The sequence below is a fragment of the Gorilla gorilla genome, chromosome 21 (genome assembly GCF_029281585.2).
Source record: "Gorilla gorilla gorilla isolate KB3781 chromosome 21, NHGRI_mGorGor1-v2.1_pri, whole genome shotgun sequence".
NCBI classification, from domain to species: domain Eukaryota; kingdom Metazoa; phylum Chordata; class Mammalia; order Primates; family Hominidae; genus Gorilla; species Gorilla gorilla.
Genome location: NC_073245.2, coordinates 11,869,875 through 11,882,599, shown reverse-complemented (window position 1 = coordinate 11,882,599; position 12,725 = coordinate 11,869,875). Strand labels below are relative to the sequence as shown.

The following is a 12,725-nucleotide window of genomic DNA, read 5'->3' as shown; positions in this document are numbered from 1 at the left end:
TCTGAAGCTCCAATATCCTCATGCCATCCACCTGCATAAAATCCTTTAAGGATACCTTGTTCCAGGCCAGGGAGTCAAGTCCAAACTCCCTGGCCAGGCATACAGATTCTTTATCATCTGGCACATGCTATTTCTCCAGGCTTGTCTGGCTGTTACTTCCTCACGTGTACTATCCATGCAGACCAGAGCCCCAGACATTCCCAACACATCCCACTTCTACTCACTTTTGCCACCTTGTAACTGTTGGAACTTTGCCTGTGGTGGCCTTCCCTGCCTTGTCCCCCAAGAAGACTCTTGCTCATCCTTCAAAACCTGGTTGGGTGCATCCATCAGACCTTGTCACGATTGCTATTTTACCAGTCATCATATTTCATTGCATATCTGTCTGTCTCCCTTCACTAGACTGCAAGCCCCTGGGAGACACAAGCCTTTTCACAGTCTTCACTGCTTTCTCAGGGTCTAAAACAGTGCCTGACACACAGAAGGTACTCACTCAATAAGCATTCTATGGACAAATGAATGAATGAACAAAATATCTCTACGGATGTCTGGGTTTAAATTAGACCAATAATGCTTCCTGGGTCCTCTGAGATTGTGTGTCCAGCCTGGCCGCTTATCCTGCCATGGGAGAAGCTCTGCAGACATTGGACAAAGTCTCACATGACATCAAGTGGGGAAAACAATCTGGTTGCTTGGCATTTAGGGCTGGTTTCCAAGCGTTTGTCTTCACAGGGAGATCCTGTCTGTAACGCTGGCTGGCAGATCACTGTCCTGAGGGTGGGATGGGCCGCCCAGAGGTTACCCAGCTGCTAGGATTATGGTAGTCAGGTGAACTCCGGAATCAGAGCCAGTGATCTCGGGGAGAAGGTGGTGGTGAATGAAGATTCATTCAGAGGTGCTAGCAGCTGCTTTCTGAGATTAACTCAGTGCTGCTCTGCATTGACATTCCATAGTACATGCTGGGAAGTCTCCACTCTCTACTCCTGGCACAAAGCGTCCTGACTTCCATTTTGGCCCACAGAGAAGGGACCACATGTCTAAGAGGCAACAAAATGAGATGCTAGAGCACTGCTGCCAGGGCTGCCCACCCCCACCTCTGTCTAGGAGATGACCTCGGCAAGTTCCAATCTGATAATTTCTGCCTCTTTAATTTGGGTGTTTAGACCATTTACATTGAAGGTGATAATTGATATGGTTGGGTTTAAATCCACCGTGTTGCTATTTATTTTCTGTTTCTCCCATTTGTTCTTTCTTTTTTGTTCTGCTTCTTTTTTAGATTAATATTTTTTATGATTCCATTTTATCTCTTTTGTTGGCTTATTAGCTATAATTCTTTGTTGAATTATTTTAGCAGTTGTTTTGGAGTTTATAATACACATCTCCAACCTATCACAGTCTGCTTTCAGATGATATTATACCACTTCACATACAGAATCAGAACCTTACAACATTATACTCCCATTTCTCCCCTGTTGGCCTTTGTGTTATTTTTGTTATACATAGTATTGCTTCATATATTATAAACTCCACAGTACACTGTTGTTATTTTTGCTTTAAATAGTCAAATTTGTTTTTAAAGTGATTTTTAAAGTAAGAGAAAAGAGGGGTTTTATTTGCCCATAGTTGTCATTTCCAGTGCTCTTCATTCCTTTGTGTAGAGTCAGACTCCCATCTGGTATCTTTTTTTTTTTTTTTTTTTTTGCCTAAAGGACTTATCAACACTTTTTTCGTATACAGGTATGCTGGTGATGAATTCTTCCTGCCTTTGGATATCTGAAAAGGTCTTTAGTTTGATTTTTTTTTTTTTTTTTTTTAGAGACAAGTTCTCATTCTGTCGCTCAGGCTGGAATGCAGTGGCATGATCTTGGCTCACTACAGCCTCGATCTCCCCAGGCTCAGGTAATTCTCCCATCTCAGCCTCCTGAGTAGTTGGGACTACAGGCATGTGTCACCATGCCCAGCTAACTTTTGTGTGTGTGTGTTTTTTGTAGAGATGGGGTTTTGCCACGTTGCCCAGGCTTTCATTTTTAAAAAGACATGTTTGCTGGATGTAGAATTCTAGGTTGGCTTTATTTTTCTCTGAGGATTTTAAAGATGCCAATCTACTGTCTTCTTACTTGCATTGTTTCTTTTGAGAAATCTGATGCCGGCCTTATATTTGTTCATGTGTATATATAACCTGGGTTTTTTATTTTCTGGCTGCTTTTAAGGTTTTTTGTTTATGTCTAGTTTTGAGTAATTTGATTATAATGGCCCTTGGTGTCATTTGCTTAATGTTGTGAGAGTCTCAAGTATAATCTCGTAAGGCAAAGTGGTATAATATCAGTCGGAAGTAGAAGGTAGAGACTGTGATGAATTAATGTGCTTGGGGTTCACTGGGTTTCTTCAGTCTGTGAGTTTTGTTTACATCAAATTTGGCAAATTTTCAACCATTATTTCTCCTTCAAGCTCTCTCATATATATATATATATTTGATCTATATATACACACACATATATATACATATGTATATATTTATCTGCTTATAAATATGTCTATCTGCTTATACACATACCTATGTGTGTGTGTGTGTTGTGTGTTGTGTGTATATGTATATTATACTGGAAGTTGTACATACCTATGTGGGAGTGTGTGTGTGTTGTGTGTTGTGTGTATATGTATATTATACTGGAAGTTGTCCCACATTTTGCTGATGCTCTGTTCATTTTTTTTTCAGTCTTTTTTTTCTCTATGGTTCATTCTGGATAGTTTCTCTTGCTATATATTTAATTTCACTAATCTTTTTTATATGAGCCTTTTTGCTGTCTTCCATGTCACAATTTAGTAACTCAGTCCTTCCTCTAGTTTCCTGAACCTATGAAATACAGCTATAATCATGGTTTTAATGTCTTTATTTATCAGTTCTATCATTTGTGTCATTTCTGGGTCAGTTTCCAATGATTGAATTTTCTGCTCATTAATGGATTGAATTTCCTTGCTTCTTTGCATGCCTGGCCATTTTTTTTAATGGATACCAGACACTGAATTTACACCATCATGTGCTAGGTTTTTTTGTGTGTGTTTCTATAAATATGTTTGATTTTTTTTTTCTGGGACACAGTCAAGTTCCTTGGAATTAGTTTAATCTTTGCTTTTAAACGTTTTTAGATGGAACCATATCCATGTTTAGAGCAAATTTTGTCCAGCTACTAAGGAAGAAAACTTGTGAATCCTCTGCCTAAAGCCCTGTGAGATTTTTCACTCTGGCTCCTAAGAACAGAGACTATTCCCAGCCCTGTGGGGGAACCTGGGTTTGTTCCCTCTAATCTAATCAGGTGGTTCTTTGCTCCTCAGGTAGGTTTCATACATGCACATGCTCATTAGTACTCAGAAGACAGGAGGGGCTCTCTGCTGATCGCCAGAGGTCACCTGTGCTCTTGAACCTGCTCCTCCCCACAAGCTCTCTTCTCAGTGATACTCTGCCCTGTGAACTCCAGACACCTTGGCCTCTGGATTAATGCGTTTGCATTGCTACAACAAAAATACCCAAGCCTGGGTAATTTATAAAGAACAGAAATTTATTTCTCATGGTTCTAGAGGCTGGGAAGTTCAAGATCAAGATGCCAGTGTTGGATGTCTAGTGAGAGCTGTTCTCTGCTTCCAAGATGACGCCTTCAATGCTGTGTCCTCCAGAGGGGAGAAATGCTGTGTCCTTATATGGCAGAAGGCAGAAGGGCAAAAGGATAGACTACCTTCATGAAGCCCTTTTATAACAACATTAATCCATTCATGAGGGCAGAGTCCTCATGACTAAACACCTTCCAAAAGGCCCCATCTCCCAACACTATTGCATTAGGGGTTAGGTTTCAACATTAATTTTTTTTTTTTTTTTTTGGAGATAGGGTTTTGCTCTGTTAACCAGGCTGGAGTGCAGCGGTGTAACCATGGCTCATTGCAGCCTTAGTCTCCTAGACTCAAGTGTTCCTCCCACCTCAGCCTCCTGAGTAGCTGGGACTGCAGGTGTGCATCACCATGCCTGGCTAATTAAAAAAATTTTATTTTGTAGAGATGGGGTCTCACTATGTTGTACAGGCTTATTTTGAATGCCTGGCCTCAAGCAATCCTCCTGCCTTGGCCTCCCAAAGTGTTGGGATTAAGGGCGTGAGCCACTGTATCCAGCCTCAACATAATTTTTTACAGGGGACAAAAACATTCTAACCATAGCAGCCACCCAGCTCCATCTCTTCAACTCAGGAAGACCCCCGGGCCCTACCTGGACTCCCTGTCCTGTGCCGTGGCCTGAAAACTCTCTCCAGATAGTAAGCAGAGGCAATTGCTAGGCTCTCTTTTGTTTTCTCTCTCTCAGGGATCACGGTTCTGTGTTGCCTGATGTCCAATGTCTTGAAAACTGTTGATTCATATGTTTTCCCCGGATTTTTTTGTTTCAGCTAAGAGGATAAACCCATTCTCTGTTATTCCACCTTGACCAGAAGGAGAAGTCAGTGAATACCCAGATCTCTTCTAAAGGAACCAATATCTTTCCAGGTGTTCAAGTTGGGCAGCCAGGATCTGTTGGTCTGAGCCATCCTGATTCCTCTACTCAATTTTTTTTCAAAAATACTGGATGCGCCAAACAAGACCTTCTATATGCCACATTTGGCCCTTGGGCTGCAATTGTGAGATTCCTGGAAACAGGAAACTTTACTTGTTTCCAGGTATTTTTTACCTGTTATTTTAACTAGTTTAAGCCTAAAAATAGTCTTTGCATATTACTGTCCAAAGCTAGGAGTTGAAAGAAACAGGATTTGAACCCAGGTCCTCTCTGACTTCAAAGATACCATCATTTCCTTCATGAGATTCCTACCCCATTGTTTTCATTTGCACTGTTATATTTCACATTATTTTGTGTGTATTCTCCCACCCCACCACCCTGCACTTTGAGACTTCCTTGTCTTTGCATCCTCTAAGTTTAGCAGAGGGCCTGACCTGTGAGAGATGTTGAGAGAATTTTTGTGGAACAAATAACTTCTCTCCTTCTGTTTGCTCTCTTGACGTTTCATCCTCCTCTAGTCCACACCCATCTATTAAATGGGAGGTATGTTACCAGCAGCACAGGTGGGATTTAAATCAAGCAGCTGCTACCTGTGAGATGATGCCTCTGCTACTACAAGAGACATGCCAAGACACAGAGTTCATTCATTAGAGGAGAAAAGGGCTGGTTAACATTCTGTAAACACAAGCTTTGAGGGATTTTAAAAAATATTTAAAGTCCTGAGATATTGGAGCTGGGACATCCAACTTCAGTAGTCATCAAAGAAATTCAAATTAACAAACAAAGTATTGGCATAATTTTAAAAAACCAATAACATGGGATATTAATAAGAATATAAGGAAAAGATGACCTCATATACTGCTGGTAGCATTATAAATCAGTATAATTTTTCTGGAAGGCCATTTAGCAAAACATATCAAAAGTTTTAAATATGCTCATGTAATTTTCCTCAGCAATTTCACATTTAGCACATTATATCCTAAGGAAATAAGCAGACAGGTGCACTGTGATTTATCCATGAGAATGCTCATTGCAGCACTGTTTAGTTGAAGACTGTGGACTAGATAAATACATCACTCTGAAGGATAAGCCCACAGCCTTTGAAAGCAAATACATTGAAGAATAATGACTTGAAAAATGTTTTTGAACAATTGTTAAGAAATCTTGATTAAACAATTATATGCATATTCATCATAATTAATACTTCCTGTGTGCTTTACTAATTTAATTAACTCATATAATCCTTATAATAATAATAATCTTATGAGGCAGGTACTGTCCTTGTGGACTCAGAAGTTGCATCATGGAGAGGCAGCCTAACTTCCCTGTGGGCAGGTAGTGGGTGGCAGAGCTGGATTCCAACTACTGGTGCTCAGGAAATCTTAGAACACTGAGTCCAGTGCTTCCCAAGGTGTGGTCCCTGGACCAGCAGCCCCACATCACCTGGAACTTGTTAGAAGTGCCAAATCCCAGGCCTGGTCCCAGACCTCCTGATCAAAAGCTCTGGGGGTGGGGCCCAGCAATCTATGTTTGAGCAACCCTTCCAGGTGAATGTATGCTCAGTTTTGAGAGCCACTGTGCAATTGTAAGGGCCGAAGGGAAGCTTCTCCTCTGTCCTCTTAAGGTTTGCTGAAAACGAACTATAATAGACAGATTAGTAAAAGAAAAAGGCATATGAAATTGTATTTAACGAGGCCGGGCATGGTGGCTCATGCCTGTAATTCCACACTTTGGGAGGCCATGGTGGGAGGATCACTTGAAGCCAGAAGTTTGAGACTACCCTGGGTAACAAAACAAGATCCTGTCTCTACAAAAAATTTTTTTAAAAAATTAGCCAGGCATGGTGATATGTGTCCGCAGTCCCAGCTACTTGGTAATCAGAGGCAGGAGGGTCACTTGAACCCAGGAGTTTGAGGCTACAGTGAGCTATGATTGTGCCACTGCACTCCAGCCCAGGCAACAGAAGAACATCTTGCCTTTCAAAAAATAATAATAATAATAAAATAAATTATTTAATGTGAATAACACAGGGGAATTACAGGAGAATGATTACCCAATAACCCTTATATGCCCTTCTTCATCGGGGAAGGGAAAATGGGAGGTATAGGAGTAAGTGACTTTTTAGGGGAAATGAATGATCCTAAAGAACAACCGCCTGAGACAAAATTCTTCTGAGCTCTGGGGGAGGTGGCGGGAAGGTAAGGGGCAGAACTTCACTGTAAACAAAGATTGTCTTACTATGCAGATAAAGCTTCCCAGGTGATCTCTAGGAGCTGCTCTCAGAAAAATAAATGAAAGTCTGTCTGAGCATGGTGACTACATCTAGTCTCTTTTCCAGTGGTTAATCTTTCCTGGTTATTTGATGAGATTCCTAGGGACAGGGAGTTTTAAGAAATTGCATTTCTCTTGGAAAGAAGCTTTCTTAGGCAGATAAGAAAATTCCAGAGACAGCCCCTCCTGGTGCTTTGGGAAAGTAAGAGGATCAGAGAGACAGGGAGGTAGGGCAAGGTCAGAAAGAGACCTTGAAACCGCTTCTTCAGTTCAGCACGTCAAAGCGCCAGATTCTGGGGTATTATTTTCTGAGCCTGAACACAACACTATTGCATCTTTTCTCGAAATTTTGAAAAAAGAAAGTATATGTATGTATTAAAAAGTCTGATGGATTGGTCATTAAAATATTAACAGTGTCACTTCTGAATGGTGGGGTTCTGGGTGATTTTTTTTATATTTTTTTTGTTTTATAATTCCAAAAGGTACATAATGAACTTCTGCATCCAAAGTAAAAGAAAAAAATACATGTTCTTTAAAAAAAAAAAAAGAAGAAGAAGAAGAAGAAGAGGAAGAAGGGGCCAGGCACGGAGGCTCAAGCCTGTTATCCCAGCACTTTTTGGGAGGCCAAGGTGGGTGAATCACTTGAGGTCAGGAGTTTGAGACCAGCCTGGCCAACATGGTGAAACCCCACCTCTATTAAAAATACAAAATTTAGCCAGGTGTGGTGGCACAGGCTTGTAATCCCAGCTACTTGGAAGGCTGAGGTGGGAGGATCGCTTGAACCAGGCAGGTGGAAACTACAGTGAGCTGAGATTGCACCACTGCACTCCCCAGGGAGACACAGTGAGGCTCTGTCTCAAAAAAAAAAAAAAAAAAAAGGAACTCCGCTTCAATACTCAGTGAGATGGTATGTATTTTGGGTAGAAGGGAAGTAGAGAAGAAGATGGTTCCCCTAAATCATATAGCAACTCCAGCAGTGCTTCCTCAGTGTGAATGAATCACCAGGAGGTCTTGTGAAAATGCAGACTCGGCCGGGCGCGGGGGCTCACGCCTGTGATCCCAGCACTTTGGGAGGCCGAGGCGGGTGGATCACGAGGTCAGGAGATCGAGACCACGGTGAAACCCCGTCTCTACTAAAAATACAAAAAATTAGCCGGGCGCGGTGGCGGGCGCCTGTAGTCCCAGCTACTCGGGAGGCTGAGGCAGGAGAACGGCGTGAACCCGGGAGGTGGAGCTTGCGGTGAGCCGAGATCGCGCCACTGCACTCCAGCCTGGGCGACAGAGCGAGACTCCGTCTCAAAAAAAAAAAAAAAAAAAAAAAAAGAAAAAGAAAGAAAATGCAGACTCAGTGGGGCTTGCGGCTAAGATGCTGCACTCCCAACCAGCTCCCAGAGGATGCTGACGATGCTGGTCTAGAGTCCACACTTTAAGAAACAAGAGACCAGAGAGACGGAGGCTCTTAATTTCCAGAATGCAAGCTTCACGAGGGGCCTGGTCCCATGATGAATTTCCAGTGCTGAGAACGGAGCAAAGAATAGTTATCTAATAAATAGATGGAGGTGCTGCAAGCCTCCTCATTCCTGGGGGCCCAGAAATGGGGGTTCTGGTCATGGTTCTGCATCTGCTGCCAGTAATACCTTTGGCAAGCTGTGACCCCCTGTGATGACAACTGTCACTGGGCAGGGTGACAGCTCTGGGCCCTTCTTTCCCATGACCCAATATGCAAGACCGGTTCAGCCTGGGCCAGGGCTACCCAACATGTCAGTCTTGCACCAAACAAAAAGTACCAGGAACTTGGTAACACAGGTGTTCTGAGAAGCCCAAAGAAAGGAACTAGAGATGAAGAAATATCTAAGTTGAGGTTTCTGTAGAAACATTAACTCATCTGCATAGGCTGCGTGCTGCATTTGGATTATAGGTTAGGCTCGTAAGCCTGAAATAAATTATATACTCTTCGTATTATTCAACACTGTACTGTATAATAATAAATTATACAGTTATAGGCCTCAGCCCAAGTTATAACAAATTATACCACAGTGTATAATTACCCTGCACTGCACCATATAATAATAAATTAGACAGCTACAAACCTAAGTTGTGACTCCAGAAAGAGATAGGAGAATGAATGGGGGCTACTGATCCATTCCTCTGACCAGTCAGATAAGCCTGGAGCCTGAGAATGAAGAATTTAATTGCTTATTCCTTCCTTCCTCCATCCCTCCCTTCCTTCCTTCCTCTCTTCCTTCCTTCCCTTCTTCCTCTCTTCTTCCTTCTTCCCTCCCTCCCTTCCTTCTTTCCTCCCTTCCTTCTTTCCTTCCTTCCTTCTTTCCTTCCTTTTCCCCTTCCTTCCCTTCTTCCTTCCCTTCTTCCTCTCTTCTTCCTTCCTCCTTTCCTTCCTTCCCCTCTTTCATACTTTCTTCCTTCTTCCTTCCTGCCTCCCTCCCTTCCTTCCCTTCTTTCTCTGTCCTTCCTTCCTTCCTCCCTCCCTCCCTCCCTCTCTTCCTTCCTTCCTCCTTCCCTCCCTCTCTCTTTTCCTTCCTTCCTCCCTCCCTCCCTTCCTTCCCTCCCCTCTTATTCCTTCCTCCTTCTCTCTCTCCCTCCCTCCCTTCCTTCTTCTTTTCCTTCCTTCCTTCCTTCCTTCCTCCCTCCCTCCCTCCATCCCCCTCTCATATTTGAGTGCCTCCCTGGTTTTTGGTGTAGACTTGACCATGGGAGCCTGAGCTGACTTGGAACGAATCCCCATCTTTGAGGGCTCCCAGGCTGTGGGGTGAAGAGCATGTAAACTGAAAATGAAACAGTGTAACAACAGCTGCTGTGTGGAAAGAGTAAATTAATCACAGCGGCCTTGGTATCAGGTGTCTACCAGGTAGCAGGCATCAGCACAGGTGTTAACTCCTCATGCCCTGGGGGTAGGTATCATCGTCTCCATTTGACAGGTGAAGCGAGCAGAGCTAACACAAAGTGTGACTCGCTTAAGGTCACACAACTATTATAGAAATGGTGGGTGGGAATTTTCACCCAGGACTGTCTATCTGACGGTTAGATTTCTCTGAGGGTGCTACCCAGTCGAGTCAGCTTGGAAAGCAAAAATCAAGTGTAATGAAAAGTACCCCTGGCAAATCCTCAGAGACACTAGGTTGGGGACTGATATTCAGTCTCCTAGTGAGTCCAGCACAGTTAGGGTTCCCTGCAGCCCAGGAGCAGGTTCCTCTTCCTTCCACAGAGGGTACTGGCTGGGGTAACATTGGACCGTAATATAATCTAGTGCCAGTGTGTATTAGGAGCCACTGTGAGTACTTCACAGGTGTTAAGCTCATTTTATCCTCTCAACAACCTTATGAGGTTGAAACTTTTCTTATGCCCACTTTACAGATGAGGAGTCCCAGGCACAGAGGAGTTAGCAACTTGTTCAGGGTTATACAGCCAGGAAGTGGCGGAGCTGGAGTCTGAATTCAGAGTAGTCTGGTCTGCCAAATCCCTCATTCTTTCCCACTATACTGCTAGTTTTTTGTTTTTTGTTTTTTTTCCAGCTTATCTTTAAAGACTTGTCCTTAGGTAGCTGTAGGATGAGGGGCCTATGGGGACTGAGCCTCAGAGAGCAGATTCTGCCTCTATCTCATAACCACTTAGGGTGTGTGCCCATTGAGCCACATGGTCCTTACTTAATTTCTTTCTCTCTTCTTGTCTTTCTTTCTGTATTTTTTCTTTTTTCTTTTGTCTGAAGCACACGTTAAACTTGCATAAGCTGTAATTTTATTGTAATCAAACTGTCAAAGAGGCCCAAAGTGACAGGGAAGTGAATGCAACTGCCTCTCTTCCTGCAGTGGTCAGGGAAGGCTTCTGGGAGGAGGTGGCATTAAAGGCATAAAGGGTGAATAGGAGTTTAAACAGCACACAAGGAAGGCAGGCAAGAAGAGTGAAGGTACAGGTGAGAAGAGATTGTTTTGGGAGGGACTCTTAAGTCCTTCCAGGTGGCTGTGTGAGCTGGGCAGGAGGCGAGGTGGGGTTGCAGACAGGGCCTTTCTGTGCCTCACTAGGGAAGCTGGACTTTATGTTAAAAGCAGTGACCATCAATGTGTGGACGGTGGGCTCCTTGGGGATTTCCGAGCTCCACATTGTAGCCAAGACAGGGAAACCAAGGCCCTGTAAGGCTCGTCAGCCTGTCCCATCCCACTCAGTTCCCCAAGGCTCTTCCATGCTGACCAAGCACTTACCTAAATGCTCTTATCCTCATGTCTGGCTGACGGAAGCGGCTCAGTCTGGCAGGTCTCTCTAGAAGGGCATCTATTGGGGGACGGAGAGAGGGTTGACAGAGAAAATACAGGATATCTATGCCCAGTTACAGTTGAACTTCAGACAAACAGCAAGTGATTTTTATATCTCAAATATTGCATGATATATACTAAAAGTATTCATTATTTTTATGAAATTCAAATGTGATTGGGGGTCCTCTATTTTTATTTGTTAAATCTGTCTAGTCTAGATGGAGGGGAACAGGTCACTTCCCAAATAGAATTGAAACCCCTGTGCCTTAGTCAGCATCCCATCAGAGAATTAGAGATGCTGAGCCTTTAGGAGTCATCTAGAACAAGGGATTCTGCCTCTAGTGTGGACTTGGAAGGCCCATGGATCGGCTGGACCAGCAGTCGGAAGGAAGAGGTGCCACGGACAAGAGTAAGAACAAACGGGAACATGTGTCTGTCTGCCACCCCTGCCCATGTCACTGCCACAGTGACCTGCAGGAGAACCCGCCGCCTTCCCTCTGAGAGGCTTTGTAACCATGGTTACAAAGGAAGGGCCCTGGGGAGTATGGAATCTGCACCTCAGTTCTGCCCTGGTCTGTAACTTTGGGTAAGTTACTAATAGTAGTTAACTTCTCCATGCCTTGGTGTCCTCACACATTAAATGTATACAAAAACTCACACCTCCCTTAGAGAGTTGCAGAGAAGATCCAATGGGAATGAGCCCAGCCTGGCAGCTGACATTTCCTAAGCAGTCAATTAATAATAGTTACTAGCAGTGTCAAAGAGTTGCTATCCATTTATTTTGCTATAAAAAAAAAGTCACTTGTTTTAAAAGACAAGATAGGCTGCGTACGGTGGCTCATGCCTGTAATCCCAGCACTTTGGGACACCAAGGTGGGTGGATCACCTGAGGTCAGGAGTTCGAGACCAGCCTGGCCAACATGGCGAAACCCTGTCTCTACTAAAAATACAAAGATTAGCCAGGTGTGCTGGTGTGTGCCTGTAATCCCAGCTACTTAGGAGGCTGAGGTGGGAGAATTGCTTGATCTGGGGAGGCAGAGGTTGCTGTGAGCCAAGATCATGCCACTGGACTCCAGCCTGGGCGACAGAGTGAGACTCTGTCTCAAAAAAACAAAACAAAAACAAAAGACAAGATATTAAGAAGCAGTATGTTTCAAAATCCTCTCTTGATTAAGTAACTCACCAGGTAAGTCTTGGAAAGATAACATAAACCACCTTCGAAAGCATCTCCAAATGCCAAAGTGAAAATCAGATACCGCGCACAAGAGAGTTACGAATCTCTGAAATCTTAGCAATTCTTCCCCCAAATAAATGGAACGGATAAGCGCTAAGTAATGGGAAAATAACAAAATTCTGCTTCAGCACTGTTACAGATGCAGTGACTGCTGATTAAAAGAAAATGCTTCCTTTAAAAAGGCCACTTATGAAAAGGAAACTCTGGTAGCAAAAGCTGGCATGGAATGGGGGTCAGGCAGCAGGTGGTGGCCACAACCAGGGGGCATTGATCACTTGTGAGATGGGGAAGGCCAGTGGGCCTCCAGGGGGGCTGAAGGGCAGAGGACTCAGAGGACAGTGGCTCCCTTCCTTCCCGCTGCTCAGAGAGTGGTGGGGAGAAGGGTTTCCTGTAACCTCAGGGCCTGTTTTCACTGCCTGTTTTC

General features: G+C 43.7%; 1 long non-coding RNA gene across 1 annotated transcript in view; it reads right to left on the bottom strand.

The window, feature by feature from the left end:
• The window catches only part of LOC109024278 (uncharacterized), a 60,491-nt gene that overhangs the window by 45,140 nt on the left and 2,626 nt on the right, over nt 1–12,725 (bottom strand). Inside the window, exon 2 of the long non-coding RNA XR_010132295.1 lies at nt 11,017–11,086. This is a non-coding gene — a long non-coding RNA (uncharacterized lncRNA). The remainder of the gene's footprint in view (nt 1–11,016; nt 11,087–12,725) is intronic.